This window comes from Musca autumnalis, unplaced genomic scaffold (assembly GCF_047663935.1).
Source record: "Musca autumnalis isolate F117 unplaced genomic scaffold, ASM4766393v1 scaffold_3, whole genome shotgun sequence".
In the NCBI taxonomy this organism is placed as follows: domain Eukaryota; kingdom Metazoa; phylum Arthropoda; class Insecta; order Diptera; family Muscidae; genus Musca; species Musca autumnalis.
In genome coordinates, this window is record NW_027411866.1 from 257,088,449 (window position 1) to 257,114,171 (window position 25,723).

A 25,723-nucleotide genomic window follows, 5' to 3' on the forward strand; every position below is an offset into this window, starting at 1 on the left:
TCATAAAAATGTTTGTATTTTTGGAGATTTCAAATTAAAACTTATATTTTCTTAAGTTTCTGAACCGAAAATGTACATCATAAACAAGTTTTGCAAGAAAATATTTAAAAAAATGTTGTTTGTATGCTGTTTTTGAGAGAACCTCCAATGAAATCTGAATTACTTCTTCATGTCATATCATTCCACTATCAAATGCGAATTCCTTAATGAATATACTCCAAGTTTATGTCATATTCGAACTATATAGAGCTCTCGAGGCTTAAAACTCATCCTGTAACAACAAAAATAACGAGTTCAGTTTTGTGGGAATGCACACTGGTCCCAACCTGCGACAAAAATCGATATCAGCAAATCTCTGCGACAATTTAGCAAGTTTTCTCTAAACATATTATATTTTAGTATTCCAGCACTGTTTTTGTAATTTATAACAGCATTTAACAAAACAATACAGAAGAAGTTAACATTTTCGTATAATCTCTTAGAAACTTTAAAAACATCAGTAAGGTTGTGACTTCTTACAAGGCAAGTAACTCAAAATTTAAAGGATAAAATTATTTTTTTCGAAATGGAAGAAATGGAATTGTGCACATTATTCACATAAAATGTGCTGGAAATCACATTTTTATAATACTTTCTTGTGGGTTTTTTTTCCAAGTCCTAAAAAAGGTTTTTGATCATTGAGAACTCCAAATGGCAAATTACAACCAATTCGGGCCGAAAATTTTGATAATATCTTCAAGATACCTGAAAACGGGAGATATCGTAATATGAGAGCTATACCGAAACCTGGACCTAAGACCACAATTTTTGGCGCAGAAGGTTTTTGACCATTGGGACCTCCAAATAACAAAGTACAGCCAATTAGGGCCGAAAATGTAGATAAAAGCTTCAAAATACCTAAAATCGGGTGGTACCGCTACATGGGGGCTATAGGAAAAACTGGACCCATATTGATGATGTTTTGGCTAAAGTATTTTTTTACTTATTTTTAGCATATACTGAAAAAATCAGATTGATCCGACGATTATAAATATTTTTGTCGCACCTTCCCATACTAATTTGGACTATCTCGGTCCACTCGCAAAATTACTTCCAAAGTACATCAAGTTCCAAGAGAATATGTTTGGACAACATCTTCAGGTCACTCATACAAGTCTAACATAACTGCAGTTTAAAGACTGTTCGAGAATCCTTTGGACATTTTGTAGTCTTGTTTACAGCAATATCCTATTTTTCGTGGACAAGTTCATGCTTCCTGACAAAGCTCTCAATGCTACGGTGACCAACTAAAATAGCTTATGGGCGCGGTTTTTGATTTCCTTTATTTTTTGCTGCGGTGATGCTGCTCATTAGCAAAACATTTTAGTATATTTTCAGATTTTTTGGATTAACGGTTCCAGAGATATCGCGCCTTGAAAAAGCCAAATTCTGTAAAAACTACATGCAAAGAAGTACTCATAACTTCTTTAATATTGGTCCAACTTGAAAAAATCTTTTTTTGTATGTTTTGTTGTTTTATCATATATTAAATGAAAAATAGCAAAAAAAATTGCACAGTGGGCTTGGATGCTATTTTCGCGATTTAATATTTAAAATTAATTTTTAGAGATGTTCGACCCCTTCGATTTTCTTTAATTTTTTTGTATTAAACTACGTTCAATTACAAAAATTGTAAGTCCTATGTGGTAATGGGATTCGGACGATTACTATTTTTTCTGAATTTTTTAAAATTTTCTCAGTACAAATTTTCCTTTATACCTTTGTCCAAAATTTGTATTTCCTGTATTTTTGAAGGTAAGAGTACATATTTATCATTATATATTATATATTTATCATAAAAAATAGAAAAAAATGCACAGTGGGCTTTAATGGAATTTTCGCTGATGGATTTTCAAAATCGAAAAATGACGCTGTTTTTAAGATGTTTGAGATAAATTCATAAATATAAAATCAAAACAAATGTTTAAAAATGGATTTTTTAATTTTTTAATAAATTTATAAATTTTGCACAAAGTTATAAAGGAAAAATTGAATTGAGAAATTTTAAAAAATTCAGAAAAAATAGTAATCGTCCGAATCCCATTACCACATAGGACTTAAAATTTTTGTAATTGAACGTAGTTTAATACAAAAAAAATTTAAAGAAAATCGAAGGTGTCGAACATCTTTAAAAATTGATTTTAAATATTAAATCGCGAAAATAGCATCCAAGCCCACTGTGTAATTTTTTGTCTATTTTTTATTTAATATCTGATAAAGCAACAATTCATACAAAAAAAGATTTTTTCAAATTGGACCAATATTAAAGAAGTTATGAGTATTTCTTTGCATGTAGTTTTTACAGAATTTGACTTTTTCAAGGCGCGATATCTCTGCAACCGTTAGTCCAAAAAAATCTGAAAATATACTAAAATGTTTTGCTAATGAGCAGCATCACCGCAGCAAAAAATAAAGGAAATGAAAAACCTTATCTTGCAAAAGTGTCCGATTTCACTCAGAAATCCCCCTATATAGAACTAAGTCCATCAAAGTGTTTGTCATCGAGTCCAAAAACTTCTAATCGTACAATTAAGAAAAAAAATATAATGCTTCTTTCTTAACATTATATTAAAAGTAAAAAAATAATCCTGAATCATAGTACGGTTACACTATAGTTTTATGCCGGGTTAACACACTTCGAGAGGATTTATTTGACATTTGCGTAATGGAATTGACATTTGAAATCCAAACCCACTTGGTTAATCCGGTTAAGTGTAACCGGGGTATCAGACTCTATCTGTTCCGGTAAATAACACTATGCAGCATTTTTAAGGTAATCTTGTGCAAAAAATTTGAAGTTAGAATTTTTTTAAAGTACACACCCAAAGTACAAAAGCCCTAGTTGCGTTTTGTTGAGTCAGATCTAGCTTGGATTTTATGGCCCCCTCTAAACATTGTTAATTATCGACTTTTTAGAGCAACACGGGATATGGCCCTGAAACCAATACAAATCTTCTTTTGACCTCTGACGCAAATTTGTAGATAAGGGTCAGAATAAAATGCTTGGACAAATATTGAACTAGAAAAACTACAATTATTACCTCAAATTTTATAATATTTCTAAAAATTATATAATTTGTATAGATTTCTCACCATATCTCCAAAACTGTTAAATTTTTCTTAATGTTTTCATTTGGAAACATAGCAACGACAACAGCAGCCGATATTCTTAAAAATTAGGCTAAGATCCTAAATATTATGAATTCTTTGTATTAATTTATATACTTTGTACCAATATTTCATATAAAATTCGAAAAATCGAACATGTAGAATGGAATATGTGCCAAAATTTTCCTGTCCATCGGACAAAAATTTACGGAGATATTAGCTTTCGAGGGAAACATTTATTGTGTTCTGTATGTAGCATAGAATATAAAAGTGTCTTTTCCTCGAAGTGGCACTTTTGAAAGCGGTGTCCACTGTAGCTCGAAAACGAATGCTCCGGTCTTTATATGTTTTTTGGGACTATTATACACATAAACCATGTGCTTAACCGAGAGAGTCTTTAAAAAACTGCTGACGGAGTCCGTTTTATTTAAATTTTGATTTTAACTGTTCAAAAATTTTCAAAAATTGATTTTTTTAATGCCGTTTCGATAATGGATACGATTATTAGGTTCGTAATGATCCCACAAAAATATATGCTGATCGGTTTATTCTTTTTCGAACTACAGTCGGTACCGCAAACTGCTTTAGTAAAAACAGTGCTTTATAGGCGGGCATTTGTCAGAAAGATTATACAAAAAAAAGTTAGAAGGTAACTCAAGGTTTGATAGATTTCTTATAAAAAATGCACGAAAATGGTTTTTCTGATACTTATAAGTGGTCATAACCCCTTAAAATAGCTTAACGTAACGCTACACAACATTTGAATTTTTCAAGATTTTTGGCCAAGTTGGCCCCCCCCGAAATGAAATCCTGCGTACGTCCCTGTCAGGAGGGATATACTTTTACTGAATATTACTGAAAGTACATCGTTTTCAATATAGAGTGAATATACATCGATATTCTAATACAATCTTTCTGTATTCCCATGTTTTAAAGGGGGGTTCTATTTAAATGAGCCAAATTTTTACTTCAATTTTTCACTTTATTTTTTTTTTTCCTTGTATAATTCTTATACAAATTGGATTTGAATGCACATGAATGACTAAGGTTACTCCAAACACATGAAGCAAAATATAATAAAACTTGAAAACTTCATATCTTGTATAATTCAGAAAAAAATGGAGGTTGAAAAAAATGTGCCGGGGGGTTCTATCCAAGTGAGCGGCAGTGTATAGTCCATATAACAACCTGATCTCTATGTCGTAGAAATATCACGATATGCAAAGTATGGACCAAATCGGTTACTATCGTCGAGAATTATCATGCGCACCTTTTTAGCAAAAAGTTTTGAACTGTTGTGGAGGTGGTACACAAAGGAGTTGACCGATATGGCCCATCTCAGCACATGATTTGAGTTTGCGCAAAATATTACTACTACCAAATTTTGGATCAAATTGGTTTATCCGTTGGAGAGTTATCGTGCGCTGCCTTCACAATACATGGCTCTTTATCGGCTTTTCACAGCTTTCGGGCCATTTTCTCAAGAAGTATAGACTTGCCCCTGAAAAAAACTTGACCGTCATAATGGAGGCAGCGAATACAAAAAAAAAATCAAAACGTTCGGAAATCAATCACTGTTCGGAAATTTTATGTGGGAGGTACCCAAGGGAGTGGGCCAATATAGTCCATCTTCGCACTTAAACCAAGTTTGGCCATAATATTACGAAAGCCAAATCGGTTAATCCATTCCAGAGTTATCGTGCGTTCCAACAAGCCAGACAGACATATGGTAAATCGACTCCAAATTGTCTGAAAGGGATTTCGTTCAAACATACTTGGGGTTTAAAAAAATTATTTCGATGAAGCACATGTTGCCCGTATGAAAGTGTATATCACAAATATTGTCAATTATTTCATATTCTATTTCAAAAAAAAAAAGATTTTTGGTACATAGGTTAAGAAAAAAATCCCCAGTACGAATCCGCTCGCAGCCAATTTTTGGTTGTTGCGGGCAAAAATTACGGCGGTTTTATTTCGTCTTTTAAGAAAAAAATTTTATAAAAACGCTAATTATTTTAATGAGCACAATTGTTACTAAAAAGTTTTCTCGAAGCGACTTCAGCGAGTATCAGTATCAGTGAAGTTTTTAAATCTCTATTTTCGCAAAAACGAAGATGCTGCACTAGTTTTTTCATTGCAACTTGAAGTAATTATTATGTGACATTTAATATTCCCAGTGCACAGTGGAAAAAAGTACCGATTTAGCGCGCCAAAAGTAAAAGTTTATGTTTTATTGTATGTTTGTCCATAAACTCGATATGAACAGCTATAAATTGACAATTTTACTTCATTTATTAATATATTTGGTAAATTTGTATTTTTACCGTAGAATGGTACCTATCGATTTTCGGTATTTTAAAGATTTTTACCACATTATCCAACCGAAACGGCTAGGATTTGGTATTTAGTCTCCGTGGGGGTTAGGCATACACTCCTATAAACATTTTCGGTATAGGACCATGTTCTCATATAGCCCCCCTAGACCGGTACCACCGATTTCGGTAATTTTGAAGGTTTTAGCTATATTATCCAACCGATATAGCTGAAAGTTGACATTTAGTCTTCGTTGGTGGTATAAAATATTCCGACGGAAAATTTTCGGCACAGGTACACGCATTGATATGGCCCCCATAGAAAGGTACCGCTCTAATTTCAGCATTTTTATATAAAAAATGATATTAATAAAAATAGTAATAAAATAAAATGTTGCAGTTTGTTGCAGCTAAAATTTTACAGATTAGTTAAGAACTATGTGTACTAAAAATAAAATAAAAAATCTACGCGCCATCCCGCGACACTCCTTTGTAATAGCTTTAACAAAGTGCTCAATTTGGAAAAAAATCGGATGTCACATGTTTTAAGTGTAAAATCCGAGTTGCAATAAATAACACCTTATATTCAACATTTTTTAAATCACCTGCTTCACGAAATGTTGAATTCAATAAAGCTTTAAAATTACTTTGTAGGAAGAGTGCATGCGACGATCACAAATTTACTACTAAACTATATTATGAAAACTAGTTTAAAAAATGTCAACCAAAAACGGACCGTTATTCCGTTTAGACTGATGCAAAACAAATTATTTTAAATGCAGTTGCATTCTGTGGACACCTTAGATTAATACTGCAACAATCATTTTTAAATTGGCGTATGTGATTTTTTTGACTTTTGGCGCGCTAGATCGGTACTTTTTTCCACTGTGCAGTGGTCCCAAAACTTCTTCTCGCGTATAGGTAAACATTTTGGTAAAACCCCCATATATCGGTAGCTCTAGATTTAAGGAATATTGGGGATTTAGCTACTTTTTTGACCGAAAAAATTCTCAATATAGGTCAATGTTTTGGTATAGCCCCCATTTGACGGTACCTCCCCATTTTCGGTATTTTGAGGATTTAAGCTACATACAAAGCAGAAAAAAACACCACCAATACCAATACTTAAAGGCGTTGCCATGCGACCCGAGGATAATTTGGATTTTTATAGCTCGTCTCTAGATTAATCGCGATGTATGAATGACTAGCGACAATTCCGATAAAAGCTAATTTCTTCAAAATCAGTTTTATTACGACTTTTAGTCTGCTTTAGAAAAATTTGTTTGTACCAGAAGTCAAATCAAATCTACTCCAAATCATTCTTTAAAAGAAGGTATTGCTGATTGCTGCCTGCCAGACGTCTCCGTCGAGAAAGTGAAGACGACGATGGAAAACCTGGAAACAGCTCTCAGCAATGCAATTCAAGTTTCTGTGCGGGACCTAGATCGTGGGAGAATCTTTGGTTTCATATGTGTAACAAAAAAGAATCTCACGTACGTTAGATTAATGGATCCGTCATGATTCGGGGCTGATATACGTAATTTGAATAGGATCATTCCTGATGCCAAACACATTCGAATGAGACTGTCATCGGGGACTTTTAGGGGAATAACTATATATAACGTCAATTAACAATAAAACTTTGGGGGTGAAAGTAGGGGACGTGAAAGACGCTGGGGGTGAGTGCATAAGTGATGATTAGACATCGGATTTTTGCATATTTTTGAAAATTATAATGCAAATAATTCGTTTATTAAACAATAGAAGCTGGAGCTTTGTACGTGTTATTGGTTACTTTCAATATGACATCGAATTTATATCACCGGAACGATATAATTCTATATAATAACGTAGTTACAATTAGTTGAAATTTCAAAAATATGCAAAAATCCGATGTCTAGTGATGATGGTTTCCAAACCGAGGTATTGGCTGATTACGTCCAGATTATGTTACGACCCATTTATATGCAGGTCTACCAGTCTTTCCACAGTTCGGTCAGTCTAGCTGTCGAGGAACTGGACGATCGGTCACCAATGGAAACTTTCGTTGATACATTTAGTTTGGGTGGATCAACAGATTTTCGACTTAAAAACTGCCAGTTCAATAGTTCTTTACGTTCAAAGACATTTCAAGTAATGCCTGAGTTTGGTGTCCCCGCAAACTTCATATACTTGCAAGATGAAATACGCGATCATCAGTTAAAATATGATGGCTCCTCCCTATGCAGTTCACTAAAAACCAGGCTTCAGGCGTGGAGAAGATCTCACGTGACTCGGAAGGAAACATAAATGACACAATATAGAACCAAAATCATATGTTACCCGCTCGACAACTCCAACGTTATAGGTCGATCTGAACCAGTAATACTAGATAACTATATAAGAGTAAAAGAAGAATTTACTAGAATAAGGATGGCAGTAAACCAAATTGAGGATATCGGAGCGGAATGCGTTAATAACTTTAGAAAACTGGGTACTGCAATAAGCAAAACAAACAACATTACTTTTGAAGTAAGGAAAGAATAATATTGGTAAACTGATGCTACTTCGGACTAAGTAATAATTTCGGAAACAAATCCATACCCTACAAAACACTGATACTACTTGTGCTAATGTATGGTTCCGAAGCATAGGTACTTGCGCATGCAGATAAGGCAGTACCGGGCGTGTTTGAGAGCAAATTTCTTCAAGAGATCTACGGAACTCAGATAGCGGTGATTAATGGTGTCGAATGATCCACAAACTATACACGTTTGCGTTAGCTTAAGAACTGGTAAAACACTCTATTCTTAGTTCGACTTAAGTTACAAATGTTCTGTGCCCAAACTTAGCCACCTAAGTGAAATAAGTTTCATATAAACGGCCAAAAATGTGCCTCTTTGAAATAAAAGCTTTATACCATTACCGGTCAAGAAGAAGGAAGACATAAATGTCAACGACGTTCGTGGAGTTTTAAAAGGTGACATGAAAAAACCCGCCTAAAAAACTAGTCCTCTGAGGGTATCGAAAATTCTCATCATAAGTTGAGTGTTTTTAATTTAGGAGGTTAACGAAAACTAACATTCGATTCTGACGTGGATATTTAGCCCTCAGAGTCTTTCGAAACTCGACAGTTTCGAGCACACTTGACTCACCCGAGCATGAAATTTTTAAATTCTGTTCAAGTGTCTCATATTCCGAAGCAAATAAAATAATTTTCATTTAAATGATTTCATTTATCATTTATCATGGATTGAAACCCTTGAACACACATTAAAGCCAATGCGCCAAACTCACGAAAAATATTACAATAAATTGCACCTATTCGGCTTGACAACTAGAAGCCCAAACAATCGACCATAGATAAATCGAGGTACTCTTCTTGATGAGAGCACTCTATGCCTTCATGGAGTTTCATGGAAAATATTTATAAAATAGAATGAGGACACGCAAAAAGCACACCTGGGCAAGCGCTTAATTCACCTTCATATTTAATAGTATTTTGGGGTTTAGATTATTTTATTGAAGTGTCCTCCTCCAATCTATCTATCAAAATTATTTCTAAATATTCAATTCATCAGGAAACATTTTAACAATCACATCGATCTTTTTGAAAACATATTTCCTTTGTGTTCTTTTCACTACACCCTGCGTCCTAAGATAGAATGCATAACGACAGAAGCATTAACAGCCCATCGTGGACATGGAATAGGAAGGTAAATGGAATGATATAACCCACCTTAATTTTTTTCTGACCTGTCAAATCGCCACTAAGCTTTATGGCCAAACACACAAGTCAGCACGTAGTCAATCTGGTAAATAAGTCTGTGCTTTGTATAATATTTACATTGGACTGAATAATGAATCTCCAGGCATGCTTGTGTATATGACCATGTATTTATTTATTTATGCACATTCGTATATACATATTTATATAGGAGTATGTGATTTTGTGAGTGTGTCACTCACATACTGTATACATACATATGGATAACCATGTAAATCACTGAAAGTTTGTTTTTCTGTTGTTTTGTTTTCTGGTTCTTTTTTTCCTGTTATGACCAACATCAACATGCATCAGTACCAGTAACTGAGGCAGCGGTGCCCCATCACCATCCACTCCACATTACTTAGTAATGTTTAGTGCTTTGTCATCCATTTGATCCATCCCATTCGTACTCCTCACCATCAGCGTTGATGTCTTCACCATTGAGTGAGTGTGTGTGTGTGTGAAGGATAAAATGATGGATTTTTGATTTGTTTCGCAAATACTTTGTAACAACAACAGCAACATCAGTAGTGTATTTGTGGCACCAAATAGTAGGGGTCAACATCAGCAGTGGCAACATCATTGGATTGGCGACAACATCTTCATCATCATCACCAGCTGTTGTGGTGAGTGATGTCCTATTTATGTTACCTCTCAAATGTGACCGATGTATGAGCAAAGTTTTGTGGATAGTTTCGATGTGCTTTGTTTCGCCATTGCTTTCCGTTAAACTTTCTTCCCCTCGTCATCAGACACTGCAGTCAAAAACAGCAGCTTGGCCAAACTTTTCAGTTGATTAATTTGTGTAGGAGTGTTGTTCCTGTTTTTTGTTGTTTTTTTTCGTAGGGAACGCAATTCCTGTAGAAGTGGCACTTATTGATTGTCGTTAAGTGCACACGAAACACTTCTGGGAAATTTGTATATGGTGTTTTGTTTTTGAAATTGAATTGTTGTTATTGGTAATTGGGAATAAAGGTGATTTGTCCAAATAAAATTGGATACAAGGTTACGTTTTTCTCTAGAATATTTCCGAAAGTAATTTATATAAAATCAGTATGATGGTTTTTCAATCCTAATTCACCTAATTTACCTTCAAGCAAGTCTGACCCTTTGAAAACTTGAAATTACGTGATTTAGAAAAGCACAATCGTACATTTGTTGATAAGCTTTATTACATAACTGCCGAACACAGCATGACCATCTCTTTCCCTCTTTCGAACCATATATTGCTTTAATGCAAGAGTTTAGTCAGTTACAAATTTCATAAAACCTAACAACTTAAAAAATTTAACTTTTTTTATTTCCAGCTCGACCAATGTAAGAAATTAGCGAGAGATTATTGGTCTAGTATCGATAAACACCACATCGAAGACGATGCTTAGATAGTACCCGATTCAATACCCGTAGCCAAAGCCCGTCAGAGGCATAAACATGAAATATTTATAGATTTTGGATAAATTTCCCATCATTCCTGACTTGAACAATAATGCTGCTACGTAAAAGATCAATTCTATATAGACGCATGTACGGCGTTAAGTTCGGCCGGGCCGAACTTGTTATACCCTCCACCATGTGTTGTATTGAAGTAAAATGGAACAATTAGTTTCCTTTCGTTTATGAAGAAGACAAATACCAATATTTATGTAAGATAATACCAAAACTCAAGAGTTTCTATGCTTCTATGGGGGATATAGGAAGACTAATAACTACTAATAATTCTTTTCTGGAATATTTTATAATGCCATAGAAGACTAAATAACAAATTTCAGTCATTTCGTTGGGATATTGACGTCACAACCTTCAAAATTACGAACATTGGGAGGTACCGTTGTATACCGACAAAATTAGAAGGGAAACACAAATACCCCAAACGAAGACTAAATACCAAATTTCAGCCATTTCGAAGGAATATTGAAGCAACAACCTTCAAAATACCGAAAATCGGGAGGTAATGTTCAAAGAGCACCGAAAAATTTCTGGGGGAAGATTTATACCACCCACGAAGACTTAATACCAAATTTCAGTCTTTTCGGAGGAAAATGGAGGCCACAACCTTCAAAATACCGAAAATCGGGAGGTTCCGTTCTATGGGGGCTATATTAAGGCGTGGACATGTACCGAGAAATTTATACCACCAACGAAAACTAAGTACCAAATTTCAGCCATTTCAGAGAAAAATAGAGGCCACAACCTTCAAAACACCGAAAATCGGGAGGTACCTTTCTATGGGGGCTATATAAAGATGTGGACTTATACCAACAAATGTCTAGGGAAGTTTTATACTCCAAATGAAGACTAAATACAAAATTTCAGCCATTTACGTGTGATAATGAAGCTAAAACCTTTAAAATACTGGATATCAGGAGGTACGGTTCTATGGGGGCTATATAAAGGCGTGGACCTGTACCAACTAATGTCTGGCGGGAAAAGTTTCTTACCCCAAACGAAGACTAGATACCACATTTCAGCCATTTCGGTGAAATTTGAGGCCACAACCTTTAAAATACTGGTAATCGGGAGGTACCATTCTATGAGGGCTATAAAAAGGCGTGGACTTGTACCAACAAATGTCTAGGGGGAAAGTTTTATATCCCAAACGAAGACTAAATATCACATTTCAGCCATTTCGGTGTGATAATGAAGCTAAAACCTTCAAAATACTGGATATCGGAAGGTACCGTTCTATGGGGGCTATATAAATGCGTGAACCTGTACCAACTAATGTCTGGGGGGAAAGTTTCATACCCCAAAGGAAGACTAAATACCGAATTTCAGCCATTTCGGCGAAATATTGGTATTGGGAGGTACCGTTCTATGGGGGCTATATGAATGCGTGGACTTATACCAACAAATTTCAGGTGGAAAGTTTTATACACCCAATGATAACTAAATACCAAAATTCAGCCATTTTGGTAGGATAATGAAGCTAAAACCTTAAAAATACCGAAAATCGGGAGGTACCGTTATATGGGGGCTATATGAAAACGTGGACCGATATATCCCATTTTCAATACCAACCATCCTGCAAGTAATTAAAACTTCTGTACCAAATATTGACTCTCTATCTTTAAAATTGCGAGCTGTATCTTGATTTCAACAGACAGGCAGACGGATGGACATGATTAAATCGACATATAATTTTATGCTGATCAATAATATATACACTTTATAGGGTCTCCGACGAATATTTCGATGTGTTACAAACGGAATAACAAATTTAATTATACCCTCCATATGATGGAGGGTATAAAAACCGTTGAACAGATCTCCCTGAAAATTTCAGAGTATATTACAGCATCGCCTGAAATGAAAATAAGCTGTATTAATTTTTGAAATTCCGCGTTGATCTGGAGATATAGCATCAGAATCGCAGGTACCTCCAAAAAATTTAGATATTGTATGGGAATATATATAGAATGATAACAGATATAGCCTCCAAATTTTGTCACAATAAGTGGGAAGTAAGTACACGTCATGTCTTACAAAATAAGCTCGGGGGGGGGGGGGTCAAGGGGAAGAGTTTTAAACGTTGAGCTACTAATATCAGATATAATATATTTTAATGTTGTTTGCGAATATCTCTAGAATGGTAACATATGTATATAATCTCCAAATTCTGTCAAACTTAGAGGGAAGTAAGTACACATCAACTATTACAAAACAGGCGGGTGGAGTCAGGGGTAGCAGCTCTCCCATTTGAGCTGTTAATACCAAATATCTTCTGTTTTAATACTGTATGCGAATATCTACAGAATGGTAACATATATAGTCTCGAAACTTTGTAAAAATTAGTGGGAAGTAAGTACACGTCAACTCTTACAAAATAAGCGGGGTGGGGGCAGGAATGGGCAGGTCTCCCTTTTGAGCTGCTAATATGAGTATGAGTGTTGGGTGGGAACAATTTATTTTATTTGGTATGCAGCAAATGAACTGCGTTTTTCTCGAAATCGGTCACAAAAATATATGATAATTGGTTTATTAGTTTTCGAGCTAAAGTTGGCACCGCAAAATGCTTTAATAAAAACAGGGTTTCGTAGACGACCTCAAAGCTTCGTAATATTTTTCAGATGAAGAAAAAATCTGCCAAAAAGGTGCTTAGTTTTCTCGGAAAAATATCATGAAAAATGGATTTTATTGAGCTTTACAACCAGTTTGAAACTTGGTCATGAATTGCTTATAATTTTCATTGCATGTAGCCCTTATGATTTGTATTGCCCCTTCATTTTCGAATATTTTGAAAGCTTAAAGATTTTCTAGCCTATATAGGCCAAAATATATATTCATTTTTAGTGGTATAGGAATTCACTCTCGGAGTCGACTCGGAGTCGGAGTCGTGAAAAAAACTCGTCTGTAGTCTGAGTCGAGCCAAAAATACCTCGACTCCGAAACCCTGATTAAAACAATTCAAAAAACCCTAATATTCCGGCTTCAAAATAAATTTCAGTTGGACCCAGTAGATATATCGAAAAATCATATACTAGTATCATGTTGCCCATGGAGTATTCTTTGAGTTTTTCTTTGGGCGTAGGTCCATAATATGTAAGGTTAAGCCAGAAATCTGTAGGGAACATAAAAAACTTGTTGGCTTCAACCCATTATTCTACATTGATTCCAACACAGCTTCCACGTAAGTAATTTTTATGGTTGACATTATGGGATATTTGCTAAAACACTTAATTTTAAGAATTTCAGTCACACTATATAGAATATATTAACTTATAACATATATTATATAACTCGATTAATCGATTGTAAAACATTTTTGTTTTTTACCATATACGCTTTGATACGACCAAAAATGTACCTCATCAAATAATGGTTTTAAACAACAAGTATTTTTGGACGAAATTCGTTTCAGACAATTTGGAGTCAATTTAGCCATGTCCATCCGTCCGTCTGTCTGGCTGGCTGACTGACTAGTTCGCACGATAACTCTCGAACGGATCAACAGATTCAAACCAAATTTTGCACTTCGTAATATTTTTCCTAAACTTAAAGTTCGAAGATGGGACATATCAGTCCACTCCTTCGGGTACCTACCACACAAATAGTAAAAAATTTTTCGATAAAATGGTGTGAATGGTGTGAAGAGAGCAATCAATTTTTTCAAACTTTGTACATCATATTATTCTTTCCATACATACATACATCAGGTTCAAATATGGACTATATTCGTTCACTCCTTCAGGTACCTCCCAAACAGAAGTTTAAAATCTCCTCTCGGATCTTTTTGAATATTTTTAACAGGTTGACCTTATGCCCCACCTTTACAACGGTGCCGTCTTTCTGGTACCTCCTACACAAAATTCGGAAAAGTGAAGTTTGAGAGATCTTCTCGGATCGTTTTCCAAAAAAATTAATATTACTAGTACTCTATGAATCAGAAAACTATTAACATATGTTGTAGTGCATGTTTGGGTTATTATAACACGGGAACTATTGTTTTTCAACACTAACTTTAAACGCATTTTGATAAAATAAACTGTTTTAACACGATTCACCGAGGGATTAAAAAAAATAATTATTTGCGCGGAAACTGTGGCTACTTTAAGGCTCAAACTAGGGACAAATGTGTTGAAGCAAACACGTTTCTTCAATTTTTGTTTGTCAAACGGGCTTTTTCGGTCTAGAGTTTATGAAAATAAAACTAATTCATTTCATTTTTCACTCAACGTTTTGTTGGTTTTATTCCAACTTCATCAGGAGCATATTTATTGAAATTCCTACGGCATAAACATTTTATTTATTTCTATGTACATTGTAAAACATACTAGCTTTAGTTGTTCGATTATTGCCTTTAGAACAAAATGAACTGCTTATTGCTCAAAGATTAAATTAAAGAACACACATCATTAAGTTTTGAAAACTTCGACAATTTGCAACAAATGTTTTTGAAAATATCGCGTAGTAAAACGCATTTTATATGTGTCATTCTACTTAATGTTCGAAAACAAACTTTCAAAAACTATCGCGAATCCAGGGATATAATAGAGTTTTTCTAAAAATTGGATACGATAATACATCCACGCTTCTTGATGGATCACTGAAATCGGATGTGCATAAAATGTAAATGTACTTCGTGCAAAATATGAACATTTTATTGTTTTTTGCGCCCTAACATGCAAGTGATGCTACATCGTAGTCGCCAAATATAATTTCACAAAGTGTGTAACAAATAGAAGGGATTGCTTTGCTGTTGTAGATAATTGGTTGCTCATCAAGTGTCCTTCTGATATAATATAATGATTTAAAAATTGTCGCCAATAGGTAAACTATAAAGCAAGAATTGGCTCCAAAGAATATCTTCATTATTGCACGAAATGTTGACGAAAAAGGAAAGAACCCTAAGATTTTTCCTTTAACTTTTCCTTTAAAACCATAAAACAAAAAAATTAGAAAAAATAATTTCATATTTTCTTCGCATTTTGAATATACCTCTCGAACGGATTAATCGAATTGGTCCATAATTTGGCTTTCGTAATATTTTGTCCAAACTTAGTTGAAGTTGGAAGATGGGCCATATCGGTCTACTCCCTCGGGTACCTCCCCACAAAAGTTTGCAAATGTTCGGAAAATTTGTGCGCACGATAACTCTTTGAGCATCGTGAAATTTCTACCAGACTTAGATGGGGTTCCAATACGGACTTAATCGGCCCACTCCTGCGGGTTTTTGTTGTAACAAATTATATTCATTTTAATGGTTGGAGCGCAGGATAACTCTCGATCGGATCTGCCGATTCGGTAAACAATTTGGCCTTCACAATATTTTGTCCAAACTTACGAGTAGTTTAAATTCAAAGATAAGCCTCTCCCACTACAGTTCAAAAATTTTCGACAAAATGTTGCGCATGATAATTGTTGATGGGAGTGACCGATTTGGTCCATACTTTACAAATCCTAATATAGCTACCAGATATAGATTAGGTTCGAATATGAACTATAGTTGTCCACTTCTTCGGGTACCTCCCACACAAAATTTCGGATAAGTTCACTTTAACCCCTGCTTTCGATCACTTTGATTTTTGTTGATGATTATAGTCTTCTATTCGTTGCCTCAATTACGACGGTACACATTTCATCAGAGGCAAGTCCCAGAAACCAAGCCGAAAGGTGTAAACGACCCCTATGGCACCATATGCTCCATTTTAATGACAACTTCGTCATGTTTTGTACAAACTTAGTTTCTGTTCGAAGATAGGCAATGCCGGACCACAACTTCCGGTACTTCCCCCCAATATTTGAAAAATGTCACTAAAATAGTATGCACGATATCTCTTGAACGAGGCAACCAATTTGGTCCAAACTTTGGATCTAAAAATATTTTGTCCAAATTTAGTTTAACTTTTAAAATGGCCCATGTCGGGCATCACCTTAAGGTACCTCCCACACAACAGTTCAACATTTGTGTCTAAGTGCACTTTACAATCTGTTCGAATATCCTTTCGAAATGTACACCGACGCTGCTGTCGACAAGTTCAAATGTCCAAGAAGGTCCACAAAGTTCTGAAAAGAACCTAAACACATTTGATCTGTCCGAAGATGAAAGTTTAAATTCGCATAGGCTGAGGGTATATCTCTGTCGGCAAAACCGACTAATACTTTTTTACTTGTTTTTACATATTTTTGTAAGTATAAGCGCTATTATTTTAAAACATATTTGCCAATACGTTCAATTTTATAATAAATTTGATTTTTCCCGAATCCATTGAGAAGTTTCAGGAGTATTTTGACATCATAGCAAAGCGTACAAATTCAGTTAACGGCAATGAATTTAAACAGCCTATTATATCAAGCTACGATTTTTTAGAAATTTTCTAAGTATTAAAATTAATTGTGGGCGCAACAAAAACATATTTGGAATGACGATTTTATTCTTTATCAATGTACCAAAAATCATTGATGTAGCATCAAAAATTTGTTGGATTTTTTTAATGGAAAGTTCGATTTTAAATATTTTTGCCCATAAGTCAATGATTTGGTATAAAATCGGTATGTTTTATATACGGCATAATTATTTTTTTGGTCAGAAGCTGAGGTATATCTGCGCCAGCACAGCTGACTGATGCTTTCTTACTTGTTCAGTACTCATTACTGTTCCAATGAGTCTGCGAAAACAATACGAAATAAAATTTTAAATTTAGGCCTGTTCTAGGAAATTATGGGTGGGAGGTATCCGAAGGAGTGGACCGATATAGCGAATATTAGAACATTATTTAAGTGCAAAGAAAATATTATGATGCGCAATGGTTGGACCAATTTCAATCACTCCTTTCGATAGTTGCCATGTACATCAACCACTTTAGGATGGTTTTAGAGCTTATGGGCCTTTATGTCATGAACCATGGGTTTGCCAACGAAAAACATTATATTGCTGTAAACAGGACCACAAGAAGTGTTTGTATGTAAACATTTGCAAATGATCCTCGAACAGCCCTTAAACTGCAGATAAATAAAACATTTTGAAATTTTGTGTAGGAAGCACCGGAAAGTGTGGACCGATTCCATTTTATTGACATGACCTAGCCAACTCTTGATGTCGTTCGGTTGGTACAACTCTTCAACGTACATCGATTTATAAATCTTTCGGCGAGTTTTTCTCTCGAACACACCAAGTTTTGACTCATCGGCTTCCTAAAGTACGCATGTTTCAGAGACATACATAAGTATGGGTACTCGTACTGTAATTTTGTTTACTTAAACCAAAGTAGCATCCGTTGGGAAAGATTATTCTTATCCTTGCGTCGAAACTGATGTTGTTTATTTTATGTATGGCGTTGCCGAGGTAAATAAAGTCATCACCTACTTCAAATTTTTAGTTTCCAACGTCCAGTGCTGGTTTGATAACATTTCGTATATACATTAGCATCTTGTATGACCTCTTCCAGCAGGATGTTAAATTCATCACACGATAGACTGTCAGCTTGTTTGTAAACCCGTTAGGGTCGAAGGTCTCCAAGATGTCTTTTTATTGCTAATTTCGTGTCAGTTAATGTTATTCTGCACAATTTTAATAATTTTGCTGAAATTCCAGACTATTGAAGGCGGCTTTATATTCGACGAATAGTTGGTATGTGTCGATCTTCTTTTCCTGGGTCCTCCCTAGGTTATGGCGTACGGCCTACCGTAGATTTTCCAGGCCTAAAACCGCGTTTGTATGACCCAATATTTCGTCTTTTCGTATGCCAATCGTTGGGTATGCCTTCCTACAACCAAGTTTTGCTAATCGACTGACACAAAGTCCATATCACCATCAGTATTGAACAGTTTGTTAGGCAGCCCATCAGCTCCTGTGGCCTAATTATTCTTCAGCCGATTGATTACCTTCGTTTGGGATTGATTGTGGGGTATCTTTGCCCATATTCGATACCAATTGCTTGATGAAATTCTCTTTCCAGATCCTAACTGTATCAATTACCATGTTCCCCTCATTATCCATGTAGGAGAATGCCTTCAGTTCGGTATTTTATACTCTGGCTAAATCTTCGTACTTCATTCTGACTCCTGAACATCGCGAGTTCGTCACGTTCACGTTTTATCTGCTCTTCCTTCTTTCTTTCTTCTTAGATATTGCACACTGCGCTACGCACAGTGTCACGACCGTGGCCAAAAATGGTCAAAATCAAGTACTTCGGAATACAAATGTATTGATGAGAATTTATAGTAAACATTTGAAGGAATTTGAATTATGGCATTGATTTATCAAGAAGTTTTGTCCATGGGAAGGTTCAAATCCGATAATTGTTGGAAATATGTATTTTTGTCCTTATTTTACTAAAATTAGTAACTTGTATTATGCTCCAAAATTTTAATATTTAAAGTAATTTATCATTCTAAAATAAATGGATTTAATTTTGTTTGGAATTTGGAAGTAAATAGAGATCATATGGTGTTTACAGCTACCCAAGTCTGTGGTACTTAGTACATCGATTTTTTCAACCAAATTTTAAAATTAGTGGAGTCGGAAAAAATTTGTATAAAAGTGTTTATCGACATTATTTGTTGTTTGAGTTGTGGAAAGTGAATACTTCAAACGTGTAAAGGTTCCAGCTGATGTATTCAATAAGCTCACAAAAAATATGAAGACTGAACACTAAATTTCAGTCATTTCGGCTGGATATTGAGGCCACAACATTCAAAATACAGAAAATGGGAAGGTGCGGTTCTATGGGGGCTATAGGAAAACGATGAAAGTTAAAAGGACCCCACGAAGACTTAATAATGATTTTCAGCCATTTCGGTGTGATAATCAGTCTAAAACCTCAAAAATGCTGAAAATCGGGAGGTACCATCCTATGGGGGCTATATGAAGGCGTGGACCTATGCAGACAAATTTCAAGGTGAAAGTTTTATGCCCCCAACGAATACTAAATACCAAATTTCAGCAATTTCGGTGTAATAAAGAGACTAAAATCTTCGAAATACCGATAATCGGGAGATACCGTTCTATGGGGGCTAACCACCAAATTTCAGTAATTTCAGTTGGTCATTATGACTAATACTTTCAAAATACCGAAAATAGGGAGGTACGATTCTATGGAGGCTATGTCAAAACGTGGACCGACCATCGCAGTTTAATTTTAATCAAAGATTAAAATTGTAAGTCAATAATAGGTACGTGTACCAAAATTGATGCACCTACAACAACTCCTTCTATTTTTGGCCACAGTCAGTATGAGCTCGCGACATAGTTCGAGCTTGGATGTTTTTGGAGTCATCTTTTTTATTTCTCATTACTTCTGAATTTTATTCTTCAAGTAATTAATTTTATTTAAAAAAAAACGTTATTTAAAAAAAACGTCGCACCCTTTTGCGAAAGGCAACATTTTGTTGCATCCTTCATGTTAGAAAATTTTGACCAGAAGATCCATTCCTCGTAATATCCTTCTACAAGATACAAATTCTTCAAATTTTTTCTTTGATTAAACCAACAGTACAAAATCACCAAATCGTAAAAAATCTTTCAATTTAGTAAAATTCCATTTGAAATGCTTAGGAGCTTCCACATGGAATCATTCAACTTATTTTCTTCAATTAATCAATGACCATGAATTCGATCCGATAAAGTGAATGCGCTGCGTCACTTGGCAGCAAATATTTTGACTGCGATATACAATTTTTCACGGACATTTTAGTGACATTTCAATTTCTGATGACAGCCATGCTATCAGCAGCAAAGTTTATCAATGTTCATCATTAACAACAACAAAAACAACAATGACAGTCACACACTAACAACAGCTCAAACACCCATTTAACAGATCTTGTGACCTTAAAATGCGAAGGATATTAATCCTCCAGTTTCAGCTGTCACATCGGCAACGAAGTCAGTACTTACCAGCAAATCTAAAAAAAATTAAGCACCATCACCTTAAACATTTTCATTACACATCCCAGAGATAAAAGTAAAATTCTGCCTAGATAATTATGGTGTTGTTGTTGTTGTGTGTGAGTGTGTGCGTTTTTGTAACAACGAAATGTTGTAAATTAAATATGTTTGTGTTTTTGCCTGATGTAATTATATTTTCATCTTAATTACAAAACAATGATGCATGAGAGATTTTAAGGCTCCGGAATGGATGTTGTGGTCTGAGCCGCCGGATGAACATATAAATAAAGGCTGCAGGAAGTGGTAAAGGGAATACAGCAACAATAACAACAACAGCTAAACCAGTAAAATTCAAGTTTAATATACTTATCTAAATTGGATAAAAGTACATAAACAAATTAAGTATAAAACAAATTACATTCACAAACACAAACAAGGAAACAACCAAACCCACAATTCTGCAATCATACAAATGAAAGGGAAGAGAAGCAAAGCAATGTAACAGAAAAAGATATTCTACGAAACGAAATAGAAAGAAAAGGAAATTCACCGGCACAGATTGTTAAATCATATTTTTGTTCAACTCAGTTCTAAGTAACTCGGTTAGCTGTCTAGTAGTTTTACCTTCACGGTGCAAAGTAGGTGGTTGGTTACCCCCATCCCTTATCACAAAGGTATAATAAGTTTAGATTTGTTTTAAAAATAATAACACCTTCAGTTGCAGCACTAGAGAGAGCATAGCAATAGCAAAGGCAATAGCTTAGGGCTAAAAAGTACAAACCAACACACAAACAGAGAGAACACAAAAAAGGAACAACCTCAGCAACACGTTACTGTAATAGACAGACGGAAAAAAACAAATACGCCAACAACAAGAGCAACATAAAGGGTTAATTTGATTTAGATGGAAACGGCACCAGCGGCGGCAGTAACAGGAACAGACTCAAAAAGAAAGGTATACTCCTACATCGGTTCAGCAAACACCCACCTACACACATACAGAGATGTCGGAAACAACTAACACTCACTTATTTAGCCCCTTCAGTAAAAGGAATAATCTTGTTTTGGCTGTTTTCTGTTTTTTTTTTTTTTTTTGCATTTTACAACAACATTTCTTGCCAATAACAGGAAATCGCACAAACACACCACCAACTCCAGGCGAGCATACAAAGCCATAGAAATGGAAAACCTTAAAGGGCAGCGAGGTTTACTTCCTTTTTTTATATTCTTTTTTCAGGTTTTTTTACAGTGGAGCTAATTTTCAACTCTGATTGTTAAATGTAGATTTTGATATCCTTAAAGTTTCAGAGTACTTGGCTACTTACTTAGGTGGATATAAGAGGACGTTTGCTCTTGAACTAAAAAGAAACGTCTATGTCCCTCGATCACTTGCTCAACTTTTATCGAATTTTGGGGCTGCTCTCTATTGTGGTAGATGGGATAATTCTCACAATTCGCATAACACCAAAGTTCTTTAATATCAGTCACATCTGCGCCACCAAGAATAATGATAAGCAGCCCATGTATTTTTCAAAAGCCTAAAGAGACGATTGTGCTAGGAGATTTTAATGCTACAATTGGGAGGAAACATATATTTGATGTTCAGTTTTCATAAGATAACCTCCTACAGGAAATTGAGGCTGATCGACATTGGAGTGGCAAAAAGCATTGTAGTGAGCTGCACCAGGTTCCAACGCCTCCATATACAAAAGGGTATGTAAATATCGCCAGAGGGAAAATAAACGAGAAATCAAATTGATCATATTGTTATAGACGCTAAGTTGGGAAAATATTACGAGGTCCAAAGATTTGACCATGAGTGGCATATGAGAGATCACCGAAGAGTCTTCATATACTGTTGTTTTACATTGGACACAGGCATAGTGCAAGTGTATTTGCATCGTTCTTCTGTGTTGGGAGCAGCTTATCCCGGAATGTCTGCTCCGGATTCTTTTAGTCCGTGCCGGGACGGAGGAAAACCGAGGATCAATTTATTTGAGCTCAGTTTGTCACATCCGCATCAACCCGTCCATGGATTGTATGGGGATAGCAGTCGGTTAGGTATGGAACTACTGAGATAGAGTTGCTTAAATTGTACATCTCATTGTTTCCCAACTGTACTCAAGGCATAACATTAAGTGTATTTGTTCCACAAACATCCCAGACAGGACAAGGAAGACTTCTCTCATATTAATGAGTGCACCCCGATTCATATTAGCTGAATGATATGGGACCTACTGTTCATCGCCGAGTCCTAACGGCGTGTCTTAAGACTCCACTTGTAGAGAAGTTTTACATGGTTGAAAATATTCAAGAAATGTCGCCAACATATCCGAGGGGTATTTTGCCACCGTTGAAAATTTGATGTTGCCTGGCCGGGGAATCGAGCCCACAACCTTCAACAAGGCGTGTGTGCATACCATTACACCACGGTGGCACCCAGTTTTTGGGAAAGTAATATATTGAACAAGTAAAAAAGTATCAGTCGGCTTTGCCGACAGAGATATACCCTCAGCCTGTGCAAATTGAAATACTTTTTTCACAAAAAACTTATGTATTTAGGGGGTCGTATGAACCGACAAAAATGTTGATTAGGAAATGTTGATAAAGGAATGGACCGACATAGACCATGGGGGTGCCATAGGGGGTTTTTACACCCTTCGGTCTGTTTTCTCAAGAAGTATGGACTTGCCCCTGAAAGAACTTTTACCATCGTAATTGAGGCAGCGAATATAAGCTGCTTCAACAAAAATCAAAGTGATTCAATAGCAGGTCTTAAAGTAAACTTATCCAACATTTTGTGTGGGAGGTACGGGATGGAGTGGACAAATACAGTCCATATTCGAACCTGATCTATATCTGGTAGATATTATGAGAATGTGTAAAGTATGGACCAAATCAGTCACTCCCATCAAGAGTTATCGTGCGCACAATTTTTCCGAATATTTTTGAACTTTTGTGGGGTAGGTACCTGAAGGAGTGGACCGATATGGCTTATCTGCGAACTTAAAATAAGTTTGGAAACAATATTACGAAGGCCAAATTTTGGCCGGAATCGGCGTTTTCGTTCGAGAATTATCTTGCGCTTCCACCCATAAACATGGTGTCATAGGGTTTGTGTTTCAACTTTCAGGCTATTTTTTCAGGAAGTATGGACTTGCCCCTGAGGAAACTTGTACCTTCGTATAGAGGACAGTGAATACAAGATGTTACAACAAAAACCAAGCCGATTCGAGAGCAGGTCCTAAACTGAACTTTTCCGAAATTTTGTATGGGAGGTACTCGAAGGAGTTTACCGATTGAGTCCATATTGGAACCTCATCTAATTCTGGTAGAAATTTCATAATGTGCAAAGTATGGACCAAATCGGTTACTCTCTTCAAGAGTTACTCTCTTCGTACGCACAAATTTTCCGAACATTTTCGGACTTTTGTGGGGGAGGTACCGGAAGGAGTGGACCGATATAATCCATCTTTGAACTTCAACTAAGTTTGGACAAAATATTACGAAAGTCAAATTTTGGGCCGAATCGGCAGATCCGTTCAAGAGTTATCTTGCGCCCCAACCACTACACACGGTGTAATAGAGTTTCAGGCTATTTTCTCAGGAAGTATGGACTTGCCCCTAATGAAACTTACAGCGTCGTATAGAGGACAGCGAATACAACAAAAATCAAAGCGATTCGATACCAGGTCCTAAACTGAACTTTTCCGAAATTTTGTGTGGGAAGTACCCGAAGGAGTGGACCGAGTGAGTCCATATTGGATCCTCATCTAAGTTTGGTAGAAATTACACGATGTGCAAAATATGGACCAAATCGGTTATTCCCTACAAGAGTTATCGTACGCACAAGTTTTGCGACAATTTTTGAACATTTGTGGGGGAGGTACCTGAAGGAGTGGACCTATATGGCCCATCTTCGAACTTAAATCGAATCTGGACAAAATATTTCGATACCCAAAATTTGATCGATTGATCCGTTCGAGAGTTATCGTGCGCACCAGCCAGACAGACAGACAGACGGACGGACATTGCTAGATCTACTCAAAATTGTCTGAAACGTATATCGTACAAACATACTTGGGGTCTAAAACCATTATTTCGATGAGGCACATTTTTGGTCGTATCAAAGTGTAAATACCCTCTTTAGCCTAAAGGCTGAGGGTTAAAAAGAATGGACGTGGTCATCAGTTTTCAAGATATAACATATTTTGTGGGTGTGGTCCTGGATCTTGGCTCTAAATATATACATAGGGTCGGAGACACAACCCCATTATCTCCCAAAATGAATGCAAAGACCTATATAATCATAAGTTTGGTATATATGTACATACATATAGCGTTTACACGAAAGGCGTGGGGAAGGTATCCGAAATATATATTACCGCACAAACCTTGAGAACAGTTAATTTACTTTAATTTTAATTTTATTTACCTCTCTGCTTAACTGCCTTTCCCATTTAATTGCCTCACAATCTGAATCCCCAAAGTTTTTTCATATAAATGAGTTAAAACTGTCCCGCTTAACTACTTTTCTATAAGTACCCAATTCGGATATTTGCCCGTCAAATATTTCCCCAAAAAGAACAGTTAATAATGTTTTTCTCGGTTTAATATCCGCACTGGTGCATTTATGAGATATATTTATATCTTCTTCTTTATATATAAAACTCAATTGTCGTTTGTTGGTAATTGAATCAGTTGAAAACGGCTGGAGCGATTTGGATAATTTTTTGTGGAAATGTTAGTCATAGTCCAGTTTAGGTTTTTATGCAAAGAAAAATTGGCCACGCCCACTTTTCCGCCCACTTTTATAAATATGTTATATCTACGAAACTACTCAACAGATTTTCCTGAAATTTTCAGGGAACGTAGAGTGATGGCCCCCTGTTGAAATAGGCTACACATTTGGTTGAATTTCGGATCGGGCGGGGTGCCTCCCCTATGCCCTATTTTTGTAAAAATGCAATATTTGCAACAATTACAAATGTATCGCTTTGAAAATTAATTTCCGAGTCAATGGCGATTGTGTCTCCGACCTTACGTGCTTATTGGGGGCATTAAGACTGGACAACGCCCACTTTTTTAAATATGTATGTTATATCTACGAAACTACTGAATCGATTTTCCTGAAACTTTCAGCGAATGTACAGGGTTGGTCCCCGATAAAAATAGGCTACATATTTTTTG